Consider the following 24,641-nt stretch of genomic DNA (forward strand, 5'->3'; position numbering starts at 1 on the left):
ATTGTAAATTAGAGAGAAAGAAATAAGTAAAAGGAATTTTGTGTTCCAAAATTTCCTATCATACGCTAACGACTTCTTTTTCACAATGTTACTTCCATACAGGGTTGGCAAATTTGTGTTCTCTTGTTTGTTTTAACATGCTTTTAATGTTGATTTGTCGAAAAGGATATATTTTTTTAAAAAAAATAAAACTTTTAAACAAAATGCCAAGATGACATTTTTTTTAGAATAATGAAAAATAATGTATTTGTAGAACATCCAAGGATTGATTGTGTTCATATTACAAGCAAACGCTTGACTAACTTCTTAAAATACACATTTATGTTAGTCTTAAATCTCGCCTGTACGCTGTTGGAGAAGCTCCAACTAATCCACAGTTTCCAGGCCCCAATGAGTCCAAGTGGTAGCTTCTGATTAATTATTATCGTGAATGGATCTAAATCTTAAACATCTGCATAAATCATAGCCATGAATTTTAAACGTGGCCCACGGTATTCATCACCATATGTGTGTTATTTGATGTACATTTTGAACCACTGAGCAGATTCTAATGCACAATAAAGAGAATGATACACATTTAACCCTCGGATGCATGTGTGGGGTCATTTTGACCCCACTGTCTGTTTATTTCCTGGTATTATAATAAAATCTAAATAAATAATTCTGATTTTCTCTGACATCTTACCATACTCCTTCAGCTATAGGAACATGTATAAATAAATTGCTTACAATTTATTTTAAATTATATTTTTTACGTTTTTTTAACAATACCCTTCCTTTCCATGTGTGGGGTCATTTTGACCCCAGCCTGAAAACAGCAGGAAAACATTCATAAAGGGAAATTGATCCTACATATTATGTTCAATTATGCCCAAACTAAACGCAATCATCTCAAGGTCAACCACATACCCTGCCATGACTCACTGCAAAGTGCGCATGCGCAGATGTATTTGGCGCGGATCGAGGCCAACTGAGAGAAGTTGGGATGTCCCTGTTCCTTAGCTTTTTATCAACAAATTCTTCAACCCGAAATACAAAGCAACCTTTGAAGTAAATCGTTTCGAAGACATCAGAAGACTGCTCTGATCTGATGACAAACATACTGGCGCTGCATGTCTGGAGACTGATCACATGGCTGCATTTCGATATATCTGGACACTTTTTATCAAAAACTGTAGCAGAATCATGGTGCCCGGCGCCTTTCTTACGATTGATGAACAGTTAGTGCCTTTCCGTGGGAGATGCCAGTTCGTGCAATACATAGGAAGCAAGCTAGCCAAATACGACATTAAGATCTTCTGGTTGTGCGATGCTGACAACTTTTACGCCAAAGACGGTCTAACCTATATTTGGTACGACAGCCAGGAGAGCCAATTCAAAAGATCCTCGTCAGCAACGTCGTGAAGAAACTGTGCTACACACTGCGGAACTCTGGAAGAAATATCACAACTGACCAATTATTCACAAGTCATGACTTGGCTAACGCTCTCCTGTTACAAAATGTAACCATTGTTGGAACAGTAAAGAAAAACAGACGTGAAATCCCACCTGCAGTTACCAATATCAAGACAAGACAGCCTTGCACATCACAATTCGCCTTCCATGAAAATGAGACCCTGGTAAGCTACGTGCCGGAGAAAAACAAGAGTGTTATTCTACTCAGCACCATGCATCATGACACACACATTGATGATGATTGTAAGAAGAAGTCAGAAATCATAAAGTTTTACAACCAAACAAAGAAGGGAGTGGACGCCATGGACAAACTGGTTCAAACATACACCTGCAGAATACAGACACGTCGATGGCAAATGTCCCTCTTCTATAATGTAATCAATGTAGGCGTTCTAAATGCATACACATGCTACTTGTCACAGCATTCTGATAACCATTCAGGCTTCAGTCACAGACGCCGTACGTTCCTTATCGAGTGTGCGAATGAGTTGATTCTTCCTCACATGCGGGGAAGTGCCAAAGCTTGAACCTGAAGAAACCAGTAACCGAGGCAATGAAACTTTGCGGCGTAGTAAAGTAAGGCAGGCACAGAGACTGTAGGATAGATCTTCAAAGAGAAGAGTAAGATGCCAGGTCTGCACAAGACAAGAGGGCAGGAAGACGACGGAACGTTGCAGAAGATGTGGGAAACCTGTGTGCAAGGTCCACAGCAGTGTGATAGTGATGTGCTCAGAATAAGAGTGAGGTGTATTTGATTGCCATGAGAGGCCGGAAATTTATTTATTTATTTTCTATTATTTTTTTATTTTATTTTTCTTTTAATTTATTTGTTCTAGATAAAATAATATTTAGGGCTGTATTGTGTTATCTTTAAAATACTGTTTCTCATGTCAACTGAAGTTCTGATAATTGCGAGCGAAGTGTAACTACCATTAATATGTAGAACAGTGAATTGTCAATACATTGTTATTTTCTTGGGGGGGCTTAAATAATAATAATAAAATGATAATTGTTTCCTATGTTATATTCAGAGAAATTATTGATCCATAAACCATATTAGCTAAACTATTTACTCTGTCGTACTTATTTCAATGCATAATTGCATTGGGGTCAAAATGACCACACATATGTAAAGTTGTAAAAAAAAGTGACATGCATCCGAGGGTTAAAGAAAACGCGTAGTTACAAAACACACAAATAATCACAAACTATCAAACGTCAAGTATCAAAATGTGTTTTAAACAAATCTGAAAAGAAACATGTTTCAAACGCTTTGTTTAAACATTTGAATTAACAAAGAAATATGTTTTAAACGGAAAAACCATATTGTTCAAAACACTTCGTTTTGATCATGCTAACTCTGTTTCCATACAATCCTCCCAGTGAAGTCATTTCCATGTTCGGCTTCGTTGTGAAATGACAAGAACATTTGGAAATTTAGCAGCAAGCGCCCATACAGATCCTCCTGCCTGCAAATTTCAGAAGGTGAGAGATTATCAAGCTGAGCAAGAGCACACATTTCCACCTACAGTTTTCGTTGTGTTTGCTAATCGGGCTCAGTTTGTACCAAGCCTTTATAAAAAATAATATTAGACTCGTTTGTTGTTCCCCTCCACGGAAATCTTTAGTAAAAGGCGAAAGATTTTTGCGTATGAAGGGAAACCAGAGTTGTTTCCAGGCCACCAATTTTTCCTAGCCTATGTTGAAGTTCAATTCACTGCGCATGGGAACGTGTAGGTTTCGTAGGAAATTGCTGTTTTACTTGTTGAAACATAAAACCTCGTTTTGTGTGATTTTCGTTTCTTAAAACGAGAGAATAAAAATATAAATCCGTGCCGATTTCTAATTTGCGTCATGTGCACGGACCAACGTACACAAATGATAAACCGACAGCAAATTCTGCCATCTCTCGGCCACCATTTCAACTAGTGGGAACTTGCACTTTGGCAACAAATTCCATTTCACGAAGAATTTTCAGTTTACCTGTTCTCATATGCAACACGATTACACTTTCGGGTTTCTCCCACAGGCATGCTTAATAATGTTTCGTAAAGAAACCAAACCGAAGCAAGAAAGAAAATTACCGCAGTTATTTCGGTTGTGACGGGTCACTTTAATGTCATGCGATTCTTGCACGTATATATGTAGTGATGGAATCTCGAAATTTAGTATAGATTGGGAAATAACCATGAATATAAAACAAGATAGTTCCGTGGAAATTACTTAACGTAATAATTCTCGGCATCAAAGCAAGTTACATTTCGACAATTGTAAATTAGAGAGAAAGAAATAAGTAAAAGGAATTTTGTGTTCCAAAATTTCCTATCATACGCTAACGACTTCTTTTTCACAATGTTACTTCCATACAGGGTTGGCAAATTTGTGTTCTCTTGTTTGTTTTAACATGCTTTTAATGTTGATTTGTCGAAAAGGATATATTTTTTTTTAAAAAATAAAACTTTTAAACAAAATGCCAAGATGACATTTTTTTTAGAATAATGAAAAATAATGTATTTGTAGAACATCCAAGGATTGATTGTGTTCATATTACAAGCAAACGCTTGACTAACTTCTTAAAATACACATTTATGTTAGTCTTAAATCTCGCCTGTACGCTGTTGGAGAAGCTCCCACTAATCCACAGTTTCCAGGCCCCACTGAGTCCAAGTGGTAGCTTCTGATTAATTATTATCGTGAATGGATCTAAATCTTAAACATCTGCATAAATCATAGCCATGAATTTTAAACGTGGCCCACGGTATTCATCACCATATGTGTGTTATTTGATGTACATTTTGAACCACTGAGCAGATTCTAATGCACAATAAAGAGAATGATACACATTTAACCCTCGGATGCATGTGTGGGGTCATTTTGACCCTACTGTCTGTTTATTTCCTGGTATTATAATAAAATCTAAATAAATAATTCTGATTTTCTCTGACATCTTACCATACTCCTTCAGCTATAGGAACATGTATAAATAAATTGCTTACAATTTATTTTAAATTATATTTTTTACGTTTTTTTAACAATACCCTTCCTTTCCATGTGTGGGGTCATTTTGACCCCAGCCTGAAAACAGCAGGAAAACATTCATAAAGGGAAATTGATCCTACATATTATGTTCAATTATGCCCATACTAAACGCAATCATCTCAAGGTCAACCACATACCCTGCCATGACTCACTGCAAAGTGCGCATGCGCAGATGTATTTGGCGCGGATCGAGGCCAACTGAGAGAAGTTGGGATGTCCCTGTTCCTTAGCTTTTTATCAACAAATTCTTCAACCCGAAATACAAAGCAACCTTTGAAGTAAATCGTTTCGAAGACATCAGAAGACTGCTCTGATCTGATGACAAACATACTGGCGCTGCATGTCTGGAGACTGATCACATGGCTGCATTTCGATATATCTGGACACTTTTTATCAAAAACTGTAGCAGAATCATGGTGCCCGGCGCCTTTCTTACGATTGATGAACAGTTAGTGCCTTTCCGTGGGAGATGCCAGTTCGTGCAATACATAGGAAGCAAGCTAGCCAAATACGACATTAAGATCTTCTGGTTGTGCGATGCTGACAACTTTTACGCCAAAGACGGTCTAACCTATATTTGGTACGACAGCCAGGAGAGCCAATTCAAAAGATCCTCGTCAGCAACGTCGTGAAGAAACTGTGCTACACACTGCGGAACTCTGGAAGAAATATCACAACTGACCAATTATTCACAAGTCATGACTTGGCTAACGCTCTCCTGTTACAAAATGTAACCATTGTTGGAACAGTAAAGAAAAACAGACGTGAAATCCCACCTGCAGTTACCAATATCAAGACAAGACAGCCTTGCACATCACAATTCGCCTTCCATGAAAATGAGACCCTGGTAAGCTACGTGCCGGAGAAAAACAAGAGTGTTATTCTACTCAGCACCATGCATCATGACACACACATTGATGATGATTGTAAGAAGAAGTCAGAAATCATAAAGTTTTACAACCAAACAAAGAAGGGAGTGGACGCCATGGACAAACTGGTTCAAACATACACCTGCAGAATACAGACACGTCGATGGCAAATGTCCCTCTTCTATAATGTAATCAATGTAGGCGTTCTAAATGCATACACATGCTACTTGTCACAGCATTCTGATAACCATTCAGGCTTCAGTCACAGACGCCGTACGTTCCTTATCGAGTGTGCGAATGAGTTGATTCTTCCTCACATGCGGGGAAGTGCCAAAGCTTGAACCTGAAGAAACCAGTAACCGAGGCAATGAAACTTTGCGGCGTAGTAAAGTAAGGCAGGCACAGAGACTGTAGGATAGATCTTCAAAGAGAAGAGTAAGATGCCAGGTCTGCACAAGACAAGAGGGCAGGAAGACGACGGAACGTTGCAGAAGATGTGGGAAACCTGTGTGCAAGGTCCACAGCAGTGTGATAGTGATGTGCTCAGAATAAGAGTGAGGTGTATTTGATTGCCATGAGAGGCCGGAAATTTATTTATTTATTTTCTATTATTTTTTTATTTTATTTTTCTTTTAATTTATTTGTTCTAGATAAAATAATATTTAGGGCTGTATTGTGTTATCTTTAAAATACTGTTTCTCATGTCAACTGAAGTTCTGATAATTGCGAGCGAAGTGTAACTACCATTAATATGTAGAACAGTGAATTGTCAATACATTGTTATTTTCTTGGGGGGGCTTAAATAATAATAATAAAATGATAATTGTTTCCTATGTTATATTCAGAGAAATTATTGATCCATAAACCATATTAGCTAAACTATTTACTCTGTCGTACTTATTTCAATGCATAATTGCATTGGGGTCAAAATGACCACACATATGTAAAGTTGTAAAAAAAAGTGACATGCATCCGAGGGTTAAAGAAAACGCGTAGTTACAAAACACACAAATAATCACAAACTATCAAACGTCAAGTATCAAAATGTGTTTTAAACAAATCTGAAAAGAAACATGTTTCAAACGCTTTGTTTAAACATTTGAATTAACAAAGAAATATGTTTTAAACGGAGAAACCATATTGTTTGAAACACTTTGATTTGATCATGCTAACTCTGTTTCCATACAATCCTCCCAGTGAAGTCATTTCAATGTTCGGCTTCGTTGTGAAATGACAAGAACATTTGGAAATTTAGCAGCAAGCGCCCATACAGATCCTCCTGCCTGCAAATTTCAGAAGGTGAGAGATTATCAAGCTGAGCAAGAGCACACATTTCCACCTACAGTTTTCGTTGTGTTTGCTAATCGGGCTCAGTTTGTACCAAGCCTTTATAAAAAATAATATTAGACTCGTTTGTTGTTCCCCTCCACGGAAATCTTTAGTAAAAGGCGAAAGATTTTTGCGTATGAAGGGAAACCAGAGTTGTTTCCAGGCCACCAATTTTTCCTAGCCTATGTTGAAGTTCAATTCACTGCTCATGGGAACGTGTAGGTTCCGTAGGAAATTGCTGTTTTACTTGTTGAAACATAAAACCTCGTTTTCTGTGATTTTCGTTTCTTAAAACGAGAGAATAAAAATATAAATCCGTGCCGGTTTCTAATTTGCGTCATGTGCACGGACCAACGTACACAAATGATACACCGACAGCAAATTCTGCCATCTCTCGGCCACCATTTCAACTAGTGGGAACTTGTACTTTGGCAACAAATTCCATTTCACGAAGAATTTTCAGTTTACCTGTTCTCATATGCAACACGATTACACTTTCGGGTTTCTCCCACAGGCATGCTTAATAATGTTTCGTAAAGAAACCAAACCGAAGCAAGAAAGAAAATTACCGCAGTTATTTCGGTTGTGACGGGTCACTTTCATGTCATGCGATTCTTGCACGTATATATGTAGTGATGGAATCTCGAAATTTACTATAGATTGGGCAATAGCCATGAATATAAAACAAGATAGTTCGGTGGAAATTACTTAACGTAATAATTCTCGGCATCAAAGCAAGTTACATTTCGACAATTGTTAATTAGAGAGAAAGAAATAAGTAAAAGGAATTTTGTGTTCCTAAATTTCCAATCATACGCTAACGACTTCTTTTTCACAATGTTACTTCCATACAGGGTTGGCAAATTTGTGTTCTTTTGTTTGTTTTAACATGCTTTTAATGTTGATTTGTCGAAAAGGATATATTTTTTTTTAAAACATAAAACTTTTAAACAAAATGCCAAGATGACATTTTTTTAAGAATAATGAAAAATAATGTATCTGTAGAACATCCAAGGATTGATTGTGTTCATATTACAAGCAAACGCTTGACTAACTTCTTAAAATACACATTTATGTTAGTCTTAAATCTCGCCTGTACGCTGTTCGAGAAGCTCCCACTAATCCACAGTTTCCAGGCCCCACTGAGTCCAAGTGGTAGCTTCTGATTAATTATCATCGTGAATGGATCTAAATCTTAAACATCTGCATAAATCATAGCCATGAATTTTAAACGTGGCCCACCTTATTCATCACCATATGTGTGATATTTGATGTAAATTTTGAACCACTGAGCAGATTCTAATGCACAATAAAGAGAATGATACTCATTTAAAGAAAACGCGTTTTTACAAAACACACAAATAATCACAAACTATCAAACGTCAAGTATCAAAATGTGTTTTAAACAAATCTGAAAAGAGAAATGTTTCAAACGCCTTGTTTAAACATTTGAAATAAACAAAGAAATATGTTTTAAACGGAGAAAACATATTGTTTAAAACACTTTGTTTTGATCATGCTAACTCTGTTTCCATCCAATCCTCCCTGTGAAGTCATTTCCATGTTCGGCTTCGTTGTGAAATGACAAGAGCATTTGGAAATTTAGCAGCAAGCGCCCATACAGATCCTCCTGCCTGCAAATTTAAGAAGGTGAGAGATTATCATGCTGAGCAAGAGCACACATTTCCACCTACAGTTTTCGTTGTGTTTGCTAATCGGGCTCAGTTTGTACCAAGGCTTTATAAAAAATAATATTAGACTCGTTTGTTGTTCCCCTCCACGGAAATCTTTAGTAAAAGGCGAAAGATTATTGCGTATGAAGGGAAACCAGAGTTGTTTCCAGGCCTTTTTTTTTTTTTTTTTTTTTTTTTTTTTTTTTTTTTTTTTCGTTCATCCGTTTATAGGGTTATGTCCCTCTCTTCGGTACGTGCTGATACTTTTAAATATATAATAATAATAATAGATAGGCTAAGTGCACTTTTTCTATTTTTGGAATTATGAAATGAACACTAACCTGGTCTTGAAATGACCTTGGATTTTCATGCTATATTATATAACACCCTACTTTCATTCTTATGTTAGTAAATAAATACCCTTTCTTGTAGTTTGATTATTAGTTGCAATATGAAGGGTATAAATGTGGTCGTAGTTGTGGTGGATGATGAATGGTGTATAGTACATAATCAGGATGTCTGGGCCCGATGGTCAGAGTATACAGAGTTAAAAGATGTTGTAATGGAGTATACAATCTGTACGGGTAGCAGTCGTGTATTGCATCTTCACGGATTGTGTGAACCAACGGTGGGTGTTCTTTGTTCATCCTGTTATTTATATATTCTTTTCGCAATGCCTCTAGGTGAAGTGTTATATGTGGAAAACGTATTTGTGTATATAAGAGTCGAGTTGGACTTGGTAGTTTGATTCTGTATGCCAGTCGACATGCATGTCTCTCTATGATTTGTAGTCGTTCATAGAACGAGTCCTCTGCTGAGAGCCATGCTGTGTGTCCATACGTAAGTACGGGCCGAAGAAAGGCCAGATAGGTATTTAGGAGGATGTTTGCTCGAAGTCCCCAGTTCGTGCCGACAAGTCTCTTCATCAGCTGTAGTCTGTTTTTGGCTTTCTTTTTGATGTTCTGCAGGTGTGGTGTCCATGTTAGTTTTGTGTCAAATATGACACCAAGGTATTTGACGCTGTTGGTAGGTATTATGCGTGTGCCACGGATCTTAAGATCTAACAGACTTGGATTTCTTTGTATCCGTGAGCGACATCCTGTAGGAAGAAATATTATGGCTTGAGTTTTTGCGCTATTGATGGTGAGTCTCCAAGTGTCGCACCATCGTTGAAATACATTAATAGCTGGTTGCATAATGCGATTTATTGCTTGAATTGTAGAACCACAAGCCAGTAGAGCTGTATCATCAGCGTATTGGTATGTTGACACCTCAGAGAATGTTGGCATATCTGCGACATAAAGTAAGTAGAGCAGTGGAGATAAAACCGATCCTTGCGGTACTCCGGCGTTCAAGAAGATAGGGTGAGACATATTGTTATTTATTGTTACATATGCCATTCGGTTGGTAAGAAAGTTGAAAATTAAACGAATGTAACAGAGAGGAAGGCGAAACTTATGCAGTTTATATATGAGGCCGGTGTGCCACACTTTATCGAATGCCTTTTCAAGATCGAATAGTATTAAACAAGAGGGTTTAGATGTATTGTACTGGTTGTAGATTCGATTTGAGAGTCTTAGTAGGTTATCCAAGACGCTAAAGTGTGGCCTAAATCCGGCTTGGTGTATCGGGAGAAAATTATTTGACCATAAGTGAGAGTGTAATCGGCGGACTAAAATTTTTTCAAGGATTTTGCTGAGTATTGATGTTAGTTGTATAGGTCTATAGCATTTTGGATCTGTACGATCTTTATCAGGTTTCGGAAACATGAGTACTTTCGACACTTTCCATTCGACAGGGTAATATCCAGTGCGAAGGATTAAGTTGTATATCAAGGCGAGAAATGACAACATTGCTAGTGGAGCTTTCTTTATCAAAACATATGTTATGGAATCAAACCCTGGGGCAGTGTTTCTTTTGTTTCGGACTGCGTTTGTTATATCATCTGTGGTAATTAAAGTAGTAAGAGGGTGATTTGCGTTGATAGCATGATGAGGGCTGTGTTGCAGTTGTCTATTTTCAGGATGTACCTTCCTTGTTATTTGAGATTCTAATCTGCTATTAGGAGCAAGCGGAAGCGGAGGAGTAAATGTGTCTTGGAGAATTTGTGCAAATTCATTTGCCTTTTCGTAATCATTTGTAAGAGCTTGTTGTTGTGAGAGAAGAGGATACGTAGTACTTGTATGTTTTCCTGTAAGCATATGAAATCGTTTCCAGAATTTGCTAGGATGGCTTTCAGCATCAAGGTGATTGCAAGTGTTTATCCACTGACGTTGTTTGTGTGCCTTTATGTAGTTATGGACAGTTCTTATCCATTGACGGTGAACTCGCAGACATTCAGGATTCCCTGTTTGTACGTATTCCCGATAGGCACGACGTGATGCAGTCACTAGATGAAGGTATTTAGGTGGTAATTTAGGTTTAAAACTGTTCACAGTTATCTGTGGTATATGTGTACTTGCTGCTTGTTTGACTTCTGACGTGATGTTTTCTACAGCCTTATCTAGTTCGTTAGAGTTCGTTGGAGGGGTGAAATTTTGAAAGACAGTGGAGAGATCTTCTCGATAACCTTCCCAATTTGCTCTGTTATAATCATAGATCCGCTTTGGAGGAACCTGTTTGTGTTGAGTATAGTGGTGCACTGGTAGAGTTATTTTAATTGGTGCATGATCACTTCCTATCGGTGCTAGGACTTCTATGTTAATTTTGTCAGCTAAGGAAGGTGATACAAAAACTACATCGGGGGTTGTGTTACTCTCTGGACGAGTTGCAGATGGTAAATCTTGAAATATACCTGTAGTATTGTTATCGATGGTAGTGTGGAAAGCTGTTCGTTCTGCATTTGTTCGACTATGTATATTAATATCAGCTAGTATGAAGTAGTGACGGTATGTAGAAGCGATATAAAGAAAGAAGTCCGTAGGTAGAGGGCTAGTGGGTCGTATATATACAGTAGCCAATGTCACATTTATACTTTTGAGATAAAGTGTGGCAATAGAATATTCCAAGGTATGGTAATTGAGGTGGTAATATATTTGTTCTATAGGGAAATTTTGGCTTGATCCCTAGGGCTACTCCACCACATAATCGTTGCGCCGTTGTAGGACCAGGTGTATGTAGCAAGGAATACCTGGGTATGTAAAGGGGTGTGGCTTTGGGGATACGGGTTTCATTCAGTGCAAAGAAATGAATGTCTTCTTCCAGGGGAAGTTCCTGGAATATAGCTTTATGTTTCGGTAGAGAACGGATGTTCATAAATAGGAAATTATATTGTATATAGCCCGCCATAATTATATAAATAACAGTTAGGTTTCTAAACTTCAGTTTCCAGTGGTACAATTTGAAAATGTACATGTGGACCAGAATATGTAGCGAACAGGTGGACACGAAAAAGAGTCTTAGCTGTCTGTACTATCTGTTGTAATATATGTTGGCGTAGAAATGGGTGGATATTTTGTAGGGTTAATGTTTGAAATCTAAGTAGATCTTCAACAGTCACTGGTTGTTTCAGAGAGTTCTGTGGTGGAGTTGTAGAGTCCATAGTTCTTAATGGTACAGTTAGGTCAGGGCGTGAGGCTTCGGGGTTTGGGCGTGCAGTACAACGGTAACTATATGAGGGATGAGCCTGTTTGCACGTGTTACATTTGGGTGGTGCATTCAGATTTGTGCACTCTTTAGTCGTGTGTTGGCCAGAACAATAGCCACAGATAGGTGTTTCGGGGCAATTTGCCGTAGTGTGGACGTTGTATTTCTGGCAGCGTTCACATCGTAACGGAAGAGGTGCCCTTGAATGCGATGGTTCAACCCTATGTCGTTGGCGATATATATAAGCCCCTTCATGAAGTAAGCGATCGATTGTGCTGGAACAATCTGTTATTACTCGCATCAGGTAAGTTGGTCCGTTGTTGTTTTGGATTCGAACGCATTTTATAACTTCATGCCCTTCCAAACGTAGTTCTTCTAATACTTCTTGGTCAGCGAGTGCTGGATCTACGCCTTTAATAACGACTGACATATGAGGTGGTTTGTTTGGGGGTGGTGATTGTTTGGCAGTTTTGGGTGTCAGTTGGGATAGAGCAGCCTGTGGTCCAAAAATTTCGAACGAAACTTTGTTTCTCAAAGTGGATAGAAATTGCGGATCTCTGGATTTTATAATGATGCCATTTCTGGTGAATATAATTTGTTCTACTTGTGCTCGGGGGAGGTATTTTTGTAATTGTTGAAGGAGTAACTTAGAAGTTCTGTACTTGGGATCGTAATTTTGTAGTAGGAAGTTGTAGACAGTGGTATTTTCTTCAGTTCGGCCATCAATTTGTGTGGTATCTCTGGGATTTAACTTTGGATTGCGTGTTTGTTCGTGGTATTTTTGCTTCTTTTGTTGTTGGAGAGGGGATCGAGAGCGATCCCTAGCCGTCTTTGAATCAGCTGAGGTGCTTCTTGATTTTCCTCGGTCTTGTTTTTGTATGTTCCTGTCTCGAGCGTGTGCACCCCCAACTTGTTGGGGGAGTCCTTTATGCATGGTGAACACAGGGAGGACACCTACCGATACTTATCTTAAAATCAACAAGGCGGAAACAACAATGAGAAACAGAGTGACAAGTGCTGCAAACGGGAATTGCGTGCACAGTTTGCTCCAGATATAACTGGGTGGCAAACACAGGTTGCTCCTGTACAAGCACGTGTTGCAAGCGTGGGTTGCAAAACACGGTTTGCTTCAAAATAAGCAGTATTGATACCTCTAAGTCCTGTGCCCTGGAGGATTAGTTACTGGTGACCAGAGCTCCACCGTTGAAAGTTTGGGGCTACAACCTAGTTGCGGCCACCTGAAAAGTGTCGTTCGAGCTAGATATCCCTTCGCAGCAAGGCGTTCAACAATGTACCTCGGAAACACCAAACCACTGTATAGACTGCAATTACCTCCAGTCGTCCGTTCCAAACGTACTGAAATTACAGTCACAGCGAATGTTCCAAGGGGGTTTTCTCTCGACGCACTGACGTTTCCAGGCCACCAATTTTTCCTAGCCTATGTTGCAGTTCAATTCACTGCTCATGGGAACGTGTAGGTTCCGTAGGAAATTGCTGTTTTACTTGTTGAAACATAAAACCTCGTTTTGTGTGATTTTCGTTTCTTTAAACGAGAGAATAAGGATATAAATCCGTGCCGATTTCTAATTTGCGTCATGTGCAGGGACCAACGTACACAAATGATAAACCGACAGCAAATTCTGCCATCTCTCGGCCATCATATCAACTAGTGGGAACTTGTACTTTGGCAACAAATTCCATTTCACGAAGAATTTTCAGTTTACCTGTTCTCATATGCAAGACGATTACACTTTCGGGTTTCTCCCACAGGCATGCTTAATAATGTTTCGTAAAGAAACCAAACCGAAGCAAGAAAGAAAATTACCGCAGTTATTTCGGTTGTGACGGGTCACTTTAATGTCATGCGATTCTTGCACGTATATATGTAGTGAAGGAATCTCGAAATTTAGTATAGATTGGGAAATAGCCATGAATATAAAACAAGATAGTTCCGTGGAAATTACTTAATTTAATAATTCTCGGCATCAAAGCAAGTTACATTTCGACAATTGTAAATTAGAGAGAAAAAAATAAGTAAAAGGAATTTTGTGTTCCAAAATTTCCTATCATACGCTAACGACTTCTTTTTCACAATGTTACTTCCATACAGGGTTGGCAAATTTGTGTTCTTTTGTTTGTTTTAACATGCTTTTAATGTTGATTTGTCGAAAAGTATATATTTTTTTTTTAAAAAATAAAACTTTTAAACAAAATGCCAAGATGACATTTTTTTAAGAATAATGAAAAATAATGTATCTGTAGAACATCCAAGGATTGATTGTGTTCATATTACAAGCAAACGCTTGACTAACTTCTTAAAATACACATTTATGTTAGTCTTAAATCTCGCCTGTACGCTGTTCGAGAAGCTCCAACTAATCCACAGTTTCCAGGCCCCACTGAGTCCAAGTGGTAGCTTCTGATTAATTATCATCGTGAATGGATCTAAATCTTAAACATCTGCATAAATCATAGCCATGAATTTTAAACGTGGCCCACGGTATTCATCACCATATGTGTGTTATTTGATGTACATTTTGAACCAATGAGAAGATTCTAATGCACAATAAAGAGAATGATACTCATTTAAAGAAAACGCGTAGTTACAAAACACACAAATAATCACAAACTATCAAACGTCAAGTATCAAAATGTGTTTTAAACAAATCTGAAAAGAAAAATGTTTCAAACGCTTTGTTTAAACATTTGAAATAAACAAAGAAATATGTTTTAAACGGAGAAAACATATTGTTTAAAACACTTTGTTTTGATCATGCTAACTCTATTTCCATACAATCCTCCCTGTGAAGTCATTTCCATGTTCGGCTTCGTTGTGAAATGACAAGAGCATTTGGAAATTTAGCAGCAAGCGCCCATACAGATCCTCCTGCCTGCAAATTTCAGAAGGTGAGAGATTATCAAGAGCACACATTTCCACCTACAGTTTTCGTTGTGTTTGCTAATCGGGCTCAGTTTGTACCAAGGCTTTATAAAAAATAATATTAGACTCGTTTGTTGTTCCCCTCCACGGAAATCTTTAGTAAAAGGCGAAAGATTATTGCGTATGAAGGGAAACCAGAGTTGTTTCCAGGCCACCAATTTTTCCTAGCCTATGTTGCAGTTCAATTCACTGCTCATGGGAACGTGTAGGTTCCGTAGGAAATTGCTGTTTTACTTGTTGAAACATAAAACCTCGTTTTGTGTGATTTTCGTTTCTTAAAACGAGAGAATAAGGATATAAATCCGTACCGATTTCTAATTTGCGTCATGTGCACGGACCAACATACACAAATGATAAACCGACAGCAAATTCTGCCATCTCTCGGCCACCATTTCAACTAGTGGGAACTTGCACTTTGGCAACAAATTTCATTTCACGAAGAATTTTCAGTTTACCTGTTCTCATATGCAAGACGATTACACTTTCGGGTTTCTCCCACAGGCATGCTTAATAATGTTTCGTAAAGAAACCAAACCGAAGCAAGAAAGAAAATTACCGCAGTTATTTCGGTTGTGACGGGTCACTTTCATGTCATGCGATTCTTGCACTTATATATGTAGTGATGGAATCTCGAAATTTAGTATAGATTGGGCAATAGCCATGAATATAAAACAAGATAGTTCCGTGGAAATTACTTAACGTAATAATTCTCGGCATCAAAGCAAGTTACATTTCGACAATTGTAAATTAGAGAGAAAGAAATAAGTAAAAGGAATTTTGTGTTCCAAAATTTCCTATCATACGCTAACAACTTCTTTTTCACAATGTTACTTCCATACAGGGTTGGCAAATTTGTGTTCTTTCGTTTGTTTTAACATGCTTTTAATGTTGATTTGTAAAAAAGGATATATTTTTTTTAAAAAAAATAAAACTTTTAAACAAAATGCCAAGATGACATTTTTTTAAGAATAATGAAAAATAATGTATCTGTAGAACATCCAAGGATTGATTGTGTTCATATTACAAGCAAACGCTTGACTAACTTCTTAAAATACACATTTATGTTAGTCTTAAATCTCGCCTGTACGCTGTTCGAGAAGCTCCAACTAATTCACAGTTTCCAGGCCCCACTGAGTCCAAGTGGTAGCTTCTGATTAATTATCATCGTGAATGGATCTAAATCTTAAACATCTGCATAAATCGTAGCCATGAATTTTAAACGTGGCCCACGGTATTCATCACCAGATGTGTGTTATTTGATGTACATTTTGAACCACTGAGCAGATTCTAATGCACAATGAAGAGAATGATACACATTTAAAGAAAACGCGTAGTTACAAAACACACAAATAATCACAAACTATCAAACATCAAGTATCAAAATGTGTTTTAAACAAATCTGAAAAGAAACATGTTTCAAACCTTTGTTTAAACATTTGAAATAAACAAACAAAAATGTTTTAAACGGAGAAAACATATTGTTTAAAACACTTAGTTTTGATCATGCTAACTCTATTTCCATACAATCCTCCCTGTGAAGTCATTTCCATGTTCGGCTTCGTTGTGAAATGACAAGAGCATTTGGAAATTTAGCAGCAAGCGCCCATAGAGATTATCCTGCCTGCAAATTTCAGAAGGTGAGAGATTATCAAGCTGAGCAAGAGCACACAATTCCACCTACAGTTTTCGTTGTGTTTGCTAATCGGGCTCAGTTTGTACCAAGCCTTTATAAAAAATAATATTAGACTCGTTTGTTGTTCCCCTCCACGGAAATCTTTAGTAAAAGGCGAAAGATTTTTGCGTATGAAGGGAAACCAGAGTTGTTTCCAGGCCACCAATTTTTCCTAGCCTATGTTGCAGTTCAATTCACTGCTCATGGGAACGTGTAGGTTCCGTAGGAAATTGCTGTTTTACTTGTTGAAACATAAAACCTCGTTTTGTGTGATTTTCGTTTCTTTAAACGAGAGAATAAGGATATAAATCCGTGCCGATTTCTAATTTGCGTCATTTGCAGGGACCAACATACACAAATGATAAACCGACAGCAAATTCTGCCATCTCTCGGCCACCATATCAACTAGTGGGAACTTGTACTTTGGCAACAAATTCCATTTCACGAAGAATTTTCAGTTTACCTGTTCTCATATGCAAGACGATTACACTTTCGGGTTTCTCCCACAGGCATGCTTAATAATGTTTCGTAAAGAAACCAAACCGAAGCAAGAAAGAAAATTACCGCAGTTATTTCGGTTGTGACGGGTCACTTTCATGTCATGCGATTCTTGCACGTATATATGTAGTGATGGAATCTCGAAATTTACTATAGATTGGGCAATAGCCATGAATATAAAACAAGATAGTTCCGTGGAAATTACTTAACGTAATAATTCTCGGCATCAAAGCAAGTTACATTTCGACAATTGTAAATTAGAGAGAAAGAAATAAGTAAAAGGAATTTTGTGTTCCAAAATTTCCTATCATACGCTAACGACTTCTTTTTCACAATGTTACTTCCATACAGGGTTGGCAAATTTGTGTTCTTTTGTTTGTTTTAACATGCTTTTAATGTTGATTTGTCGAAAAGGATATATTTTTTTTAAAAAAATAAAACTTTTAAACAAAATGCCAAGATGACATTTTTTTAAGAATAATGAAAAATAATGTATCTGTAGAACATCCAAGGATTGATTGTGTTCATATTACAAGCAAACGCTTGACTAACTTCGTAAAATACACATTTATGTTAGTCTTAAATCTCGCCTGTACTCTGTTCGAGAAGCTCCAACTAATCAACAGTTTCCAGGCCCCACTGAGTCCAAGTGGTAGCTTCTGATTAATTATCATCGTGAATGGATCTAAATCTTAAACATGTGCATAAACCATAGCCATGAATTTTAAACGTGGCCCACGGTATTCATCACCAGATGTGTGTTATCTGATGTACGTTTTGAACCACTGAGCAGATTCTAATGCACAATGAAGAGAATGATACACATTTAAAGAAAACGCGTAGTTACAAAACACACAAATAATCACAAACTATCAAACGTCAAGTATCAAAATGTGTTTTAAACAAATCTGAAAAGAAAAAATGTTTCAAACGCTTTCTTTAAACATTTGAAATAAACAAAGAAATATGTTTTAAAGGGAGAAAACATATTGTTTAAAACACTTTGTTTTGATCATGCTAACTCTATTTCCATACAATCCTCCCTGTGAAGTCATTTCCATGTTCGGCTTCATTGTGAAATGACAAGAGCATTTGGAAATTTAGCAGCAAGCGCCCATACAGATCCTCCTGCCTGCAAATTTCAGAAGGTGAGAGATTATCAAGAGCACACATTTCCACCTACAGTTTTCGTTGTGTTTGCTAATCGGGCTCAGTTTGTACCAAGGCTTTATAAAAAATAATATTAGACTCGTTTGTTGTTCCCCTCCACGGAAATCTTTAGTAAAAGGCGAAAGATTATTGCGTATGAAGGGAAACCAGAGTTGTTTCCAGGCCACCAATTTTTCCTAGCCTATGTTGCAGTTCAATTCACTGCTCATGGGAACGTGTAGGTTCCGTAGGAAATTGCTGTTTTACTTGTTGAAACATAAAACCTCGTTTTGTGTGATTTTCGTTTCTTAAAACGAGAGAATAAGGATATAAATCCGTACCGATTTCTAATTTGCGTCATGTGCACGGACCAACATACACAAATGATAAACCGACAGCAAATTCTGCCATCTCTCGGCCACCATTTCAACTAGTGGGAACTTGCACTTTGGCAACAAATTTCATTTCACGAAGAATTTTCAGTTTACCTGTTCTCATATGCAAGACTATTACACTTTCGGGTTTCTCCCACAGGCATGCTTAATAATGTTTCGTAAAGAAACCAAACCGAAGCAAGAAAGAAAATTACCGCAGTTTTTTCGGTTGTGACGGGTCACTTTCATGTCATGCGATTCTTGCACGTATATATGTAGTGATGGAATCTCGAAATTTAGTATAGATTGGGAAATAGCCATGAATATAAAACAAGATAGTTCCGTGGAAATTACTTAACGTAATAATTCTCGGCATCAAAGCAAGTTACATTTCGACAATTGTAAATTAGAGAGAAAGAAATAAGTAAAAGGAATTTTGTGTTCCAAAATTTCCTATCATACGCTAACGACTTCTTTTTCACAATGTTACTTCCATACAGGGTTGGCAAATTTGTGTTCTTTTGTTTGTTTTAACATGCTTTTAATGTTGATTTGTCGAAAAGGATATATTTTTTTTAAAAAAAATAAAACTTTTAAACAAAATGCCAAGATGACATTTTTTTAAGAATAATGAAAAATAATGTATCTGTAGAACATCCAAGGATTGATTGTGTTCATATTACAAGCAAACGCTTGACTAACTTCTTAAAATACACATTTATGTTAGTCTTAAATCTCGCCTGTACGCTGTTCGAGAAGCTCCAACTAATCCACAGTTTCCAGGCCCCACTGTGTCCAAGTGGTAGCTTCTGATTAATTATCATCGTGAATGGATCTAAATCTTAAACATCTGCATAAATCATAGCCATGAATTTTAAACGTGGCCCACGGTATTCATCACCATATGTGTGTTATTTGATGTACATTTTGAACCACTGAGAAGATTCTAATGCACAATAAAGAGAATGATACTCATTTAAAGAAAACGCGTAGTTACAAAACACACAAATAATCACAAACTATCAAACGTCAAGTATCAAAATGTGTTTTAAACAAATCTGAAAAGAAAAATGTTTCAAACGCTTTGTTTAAACATTTGAAATAAACAAAGAAATATGTTTTAAACGGAGAAAACATATTGTTTAAAACACTTTGTTTTGATCATGCTAACTCTATTTCCATACAATCCTCCCTGTGAAGTCATTTCCATGTTCGGCTTCGTTGTGAAATGACAAGAGCATTTGGAAATTTAGCAGCAAGCGCCCATACAGATCCTCCTGCCTGCAAATTTCAGAAGGTGAGAGATTATCAAGAGCACACATTTCCACCTACAGTTTTCGTTGTGTTTGCTAATCGGGCTCAGTTTGTACCAAGGCTTTATAAAAAATAATATTAGACTCGTTTGTTGTTCCCCTCCACGGAAATCTTTAGTAAAAGGCGAAAGATTATTGCGTATGAAGGGAAACCAGAGTTGTTTCCAGGCCACCAATTTTTCCTAGCCTATGTTGCAGTTCAATTCACTGCTCATGGGAACGTGTAGGTTCCGTAGGAAATTGCTGTTTTACTTGTTGAAACATAAAACCTCGTTTTGTGTGATTTTCGTTTCTTAAAACGAGAGAATAAGGATATAAATCCGTACCGATTTCTAATTTGCGTCATGTGCACGGACCAACATACACAAATGATAAACCGACAGCAAATTCTGCCATCTCTCGGCCACCATTTCAACTAGTGGGAACTTGCACTTTGGCAAGAAATTTCATTTCACGAAGAATTTTCAGTTTACCTGTTCTCATATGCAAGACGATTACACTTTCGGGTTTCTCCCACAGGCATGCTTAATAATGTTTCGTAAAGAAACCAAACCGAAGCAAGAAAGAAAATTACCGCAGTTATTTCGGTTGTGACGGGTCACTTTCATGTCATGCGATTCTTGCACGTATATATGTAGTGATGGAATCTCGAAATTTAGTATAGATTGGGCAATAGCCATGAATATAAAACAAGATAGTTCCGTGGAAATTACTTAACGTAATAATTCTCGGCATCAAAGCAAGTTACATTTCGACAATTGTAAATTAGAGAGAAAGAAATAAGTAAAAGGAATTTTGTGTTCCAAAATTTCCTATCATACGCTAACAACTTCTTTTTCACAATGTTACTTCCATACAGGGTTGGCAAATTTGTGTTCTTTCGTTTGTTTTAACATGCTTTTAATGTTGATTTGTAAAAAAGGATATATTTTTTTTAAAAAAAATAAAACTTTTAAACAAAATGCCAAGATGACATTTTTTTAAGAATAATGAAAAATAATGTATTTGTAGAACATCCAAGGATTGATTGTGTTCATATTACAAGCAAACGCTTGACTAACTTCTTAAAATACACATTTATGTTAGTCTTAAATCTCGCCTGTACGCTGTTCGAGAAGCTCCAACTAATCCACAGTTTCCAGGCCCCACTGAGTCCAAGTGGTAGCTTCTGATTAATTATCATCGTGAATGGATCTAAATCTTAAACATCTGCATAAATCGTAGCCATGAATTTTAAACGTGGCCCACGGTATTCATCACCAGATGTGTGTTATTTGATGTACATTTTGAACCACTGAGCAGATTCTAATGCACAATGAAGAGAATGATACACATTTAAAGAAAACGCGTAGTTACAAAACACACAAATAATCACAAACTATCAAACATCAAGTATCAAAATGTGTTTTAAACAAATCTGAAAAGAAAAATGTTTCAAACGCTTTGTTTAAACATTTGAAATAAACAAAGAAATATGTTTTAAACGGAGAAAACATATTGTTTAAAACACTTTGTTTTGATCATGCTAACTCTATTTCCATACAATCCTCCCTGTGAAGTCATTTCCATGTTCGGCTTCGTTGTGAAATGACAAGAGCATTTGGAAATTTAGCAGCAAGCGCCCATACAGATTATCCTGCCTGCAAATTTCAGAAGGTGAGAGATTATCAAGCTGAGCAAGAGCACACAATTCCACCTACAGTTTTCGTTGTGTTTGCTAATCGGGCTCAGTTTGTACCAAGCCTTTATAAAAAATAATATTAGACTCGTTTGTTGTTCCCCTCCACGGAAATCTTTAGTAAAAGGCGAAAGATTATTGCGTATGAAGGGAAACCAGAGTTGTTTCCAGGCCACCAATTTTTCCTAGCCTATGTTGCAGTTCAATTCACTGCTCATGGGAACGTGTAGGTTCCGTAGGATATTGCTGTTTTACTTGTTGAAACATAAAACCTCGTTTTGTGTGATTTTCGTTTCTTTAAACGAGAGAATAAGGATATAAATCCGTGCCGATTTCTAATTTGCGTCATGTGCAGGGACCAACATACACAAATGATAAACCGACAGCAAATTCTGCCATCTCTCGGCCACCATATCAACTAGTGGGAACTTGTACTTTGGCAACAAATTCCATTTCACGAAGAATTTTCAGTTTACCTGTTCTCATATGCAAGACGATTACACTTTCGGGTTTCTCCCACAGGCATGCTTAATAATGTTTCGTAAAGAAACCAAACCGAAGCAAGAAAGAAAATTACCGCAGTTATTTCGGTTGTGACAGGTCACTTTAATGTCATGCGATTCTTGCACGTATATATGTAGTGATGGAATCTCGAAATTTACTATAGATTGGGCAATAGCCATGAATATAAAACAAGATAGTTCCGTGGAAATTACTTAACGTAATAATTCTCGGCATCAAAGCAAGTTACATTTCGACAATTGTAAATTAGAGAGAAAGAAATAAGTAAAAGGAATTTTGTGTTCCAAAATTTCCTATCATACGCTAACGACTTCTTTTTCACAATGTTACTTCCATACAGGGTTGGCAAATTTGTGTTCTTTTGTTTGTTTTAACATGCTTTTAATGTTGATTTGTCGAAAAGGATATATTTTTTTTAAAAAAATAAAACTTTTAAACAAAATGCCAAGATGACATTTTTTTAAGAATAATGAAAAATAATGTATCTGTAGAACATCCAAGGATTGATTGTGTTCATATTACAAGCAAACGCTTGACTAACTTCTTAAAATACACATTTATGTTAGTCTTAAATCTCGCCTGTACTCTGTTCGAGAAGCTCCAACTAATCAACAGTTTCCAGGCCCCACTGAGTCCAAGTGGTAGCTTCTGATTAATTGGATTGGATTGAGTTAAAATTTCTGGGTGCGTCGGCACTTAAGGCCATTTCGCACCCTTCTATGTATACGGGGAAATGGCCCCTTATCTAAAATTCTGACTTAATTTTAAAAAAGGGGTGTAGATAGCCCCTTGGGAAAAACTAAAAGTGCAAGGTTGTAAAAAGACCTGCACGAGACAAACACAACACATTAAAAAGTCAGAATAAACTAAAAACCTCCTTACAGACGGTGGAAGAATCCAGCTCTTCGCAAAAAACTAAAAACATGTGATAAAATACTGCTGTCATCACCCAAGAGGGATGACAAACAGCCGGAGAGGTTAAAAGTCTGCCGGAGGTAAGCAAGATCGACACATTCAACGAGAATGTGTCGGATGCTTAAAATAACATTACAAGTACGACACAACGGAGGGTCCAGCCCTTGCAATAGGTGACCATGCGTGAGACGGCTGTGTCCTATACGCAGGCGGGTAAGAATAACGTCTTCTCGCCGAGAGGGACGAGACGAGGAACGCCAAACACCTATGGTGGGCTTAACAGCGTGAAGCTTGTTCCCCGTTTCCGCATCCCACTCGGTCTGCCAAGTGTCAAGAAGGCGAGAACGGAACACATTCTGCAGGTCGCTAGCTGGCAAAAGGTGGACGAGAACGTCGCCATCTGCATCAGCAGACTTGGCGGCAGCATCAGCTGCTTCGTTCCCCTGGATGCCCACGTGGCTAGGGACCCAACAGAAGTGTACATCTGTGCTGGCAGATAAGGACACAAGCCGTCTGAATATGCGTTGCGCTACCGGATGCCGGGAATACGGCGAATCCAGAGACTGCAACACGCTGGTCGAATCACAGCACACAAGGACTTTCTTCAGACCATTGACGTCTGCAAAGTCCAGTGCCTTTAGAATGGCGTACAACTCTGCCGTATAGATGGAACAGGCAGGATGTAGCAAGTAACTGGTACTTTGAGAGTCTAGGACGAAGGCGCAACCAACTGATTCGACTGTCTTGGACCCATCCGTGTAAAACACATTAAAATTGGGGTGCTTCGCACGAAGTTCTAAAAACCGTTGCTGGTATACAACCATTGGTGTCTCTGACTTTGGAAGAGCAGTCAGAGAAAAATCGATAGAAGGTGCAGGAAACTCCCAGGTAGGGAGAGGCGAAATGAGTGGAGAGACGCCAGGAAGATCACTGTCAACACCAAGTGCTGACAGGATCTCGTCTGCACGAACACCAAATGGTCTAGTGACACTAGGGCGTAGCCGATACCTTGCCAGCCTACCCTCGTCTGAGATGGTGGGGAATGAAGGATGTGAAGGCATCGAGCGAAGATGGAGGAAGTAGTTAACTACCAGCCGCTGTCTTCGCAGAGACAGCGACGGCTCAGATGCCTCTACATACAAACTGGCCACTGGACTGGTTCGAAAGGCACCAGTGCACACACGTATACCAGCATGGTGGACAGTGTCTAGGATGCGAAGTCTAGATGGGCGAGCAGAAGAATACACAACACATCCATAATCTAGCTTCGACCTGATGAGTGCACGGTATAGGCGAAGCAATACCGTCCTATCAGCACCCCAAGAAGTATGAGATAAAACGCGTAAAAGGTTGAGAACTCGAAGACAAGAGAACTTTAACTGGCGAAGGTGAGGTAGCCATGTCAATTTCTTATCGAAAATGAGGCCCAGGAAGCGGACCTCATTCACGAAGCACAGGGGAGACTTCCCCATGTACAGGTCAGGATCGAAATGACATGTACGTTGACGACAAAAGTGAACACACACGGATTTCTCGGATGAGAAGGTGAAACCTGTTTGGGAGGACCACTCAACCAAACGGTTTATCGTCAGTTGGAGTTGACGAGAAGCTGACGCGAGATTCCGTGAA

The 24,641-nt window shown here is 38.0% G+C and overlaps 8 non-coding genes across 8 annotated transcripts; all 8 read right to left on the reverse strand.

Moving 5' to 3' along the window:
- Positions 1–3,008: 3,008 nt before the first annotated feature.
- On the reverse strand, positions 3,009–3,126 carry LOC145997580 (U5 spliceosomal RNA). Its single transcript, XR_014442981.1, has one exon. It is a non-coding gene; the product is annotated as a U5 spliceosomal RNA (small nuclear RNA).
- A 3,604-nt stretch (positions 3,127–6,730) lies between these two features.
- On the reverse strand, positions 6,731–6,848 carry LOC145997581 (U5 spliceosomal RNA). Its single transcript, XR_014442982.1, has one exon. It is a non-coding gene; the product is annotated as a U5 spliceosomal RNA (small nuclear RNA).
- A 1,563-nt stretch (positions 6,849–8,411) lies between these two features.
- Positions 8,412–8,528, reverse strand: LOC145997755 (U5 spliceosomal RNA). Its single transcript, XR_014443149.1, has one exon. It is a non-coding gene; the product is annotated as a U5 spliceosomal RNA (small nuclear RNA).
- A 6,389-nt stretch (positions 8,529–14,917) lies between these two features.
- LOC145997756 (U5 spliceosomal RNA) lies at positions 14,918–15,034 on the reverse strand. Its single transcript, XR_014443150.1, has one exon. It is a non-coding gene; the product is annotated as a U5 spliceosomal RNA (small nuclear RNA).
- A 1,562-nt stretch (positions 15,035–16,596) lies between these two features.
- LOC145997582 (U5 spliceosomal RNA) lies at positions 16,597–16,714 on the reverse strand. Its single transcript, XR_014442983.1, has one exon. It is a non-coding gene; the product is annotated as a U5 spliceosomal RNA (small nuclear RNA).
- Positions 16,715–18,269: 1,555 nt separating this feature from the next.
- LOC145997757 (U5 spliceosomal RNA) lies at positions 18,270–18,386 on the reverse strand. The gene has a single exon (XR_014443151.1). It is a non-coding gene; the product is annotated as a U5 spliceosomal RNA (small nuclear RNA).
- A 1,555-nt stretch (positions 18,387–19,941) lies between these two features.
- LOC145997758 (U5 spliceosomal RNA) lies at positions 19,942–20,058 on the reverse strand. The gene has a single exon (XR_014443152.1). It is a non-coding gene; the product is annotated as a U5 spliceosomal RNA (small nuclear RNA).
- Positions 20,059–21,621: 1,563 nt separating this feature from the next.
- On the reverse strand, positions 21,622–21,739 carry LOC145997703 (U5 spliceosomal RNA). Its single transcript, XR_014443099.1, has one exon. It is a non-coding gene; the product is annotated as a U5 spliceosomal RNA (small nuclear RNA).
- Positions 21,740–24,641: the final 2,902 nt, after the last annotated feature.

Source organism: Lepisma saccharinum, chromosome 13, assembly GCF_977018435.1.
Source record: "Lepisma saccharinum chromosome 13, izLepSacc3.1, whole genome shotgun sequence".
NCBI classification, from domain to species: domain Eukaryota; kingdom Metazoa; phylum Arthropoda; class Insecta; order Zygentoma; family Lepismatidae; genus Lepisma; species Lepisma saccharinum.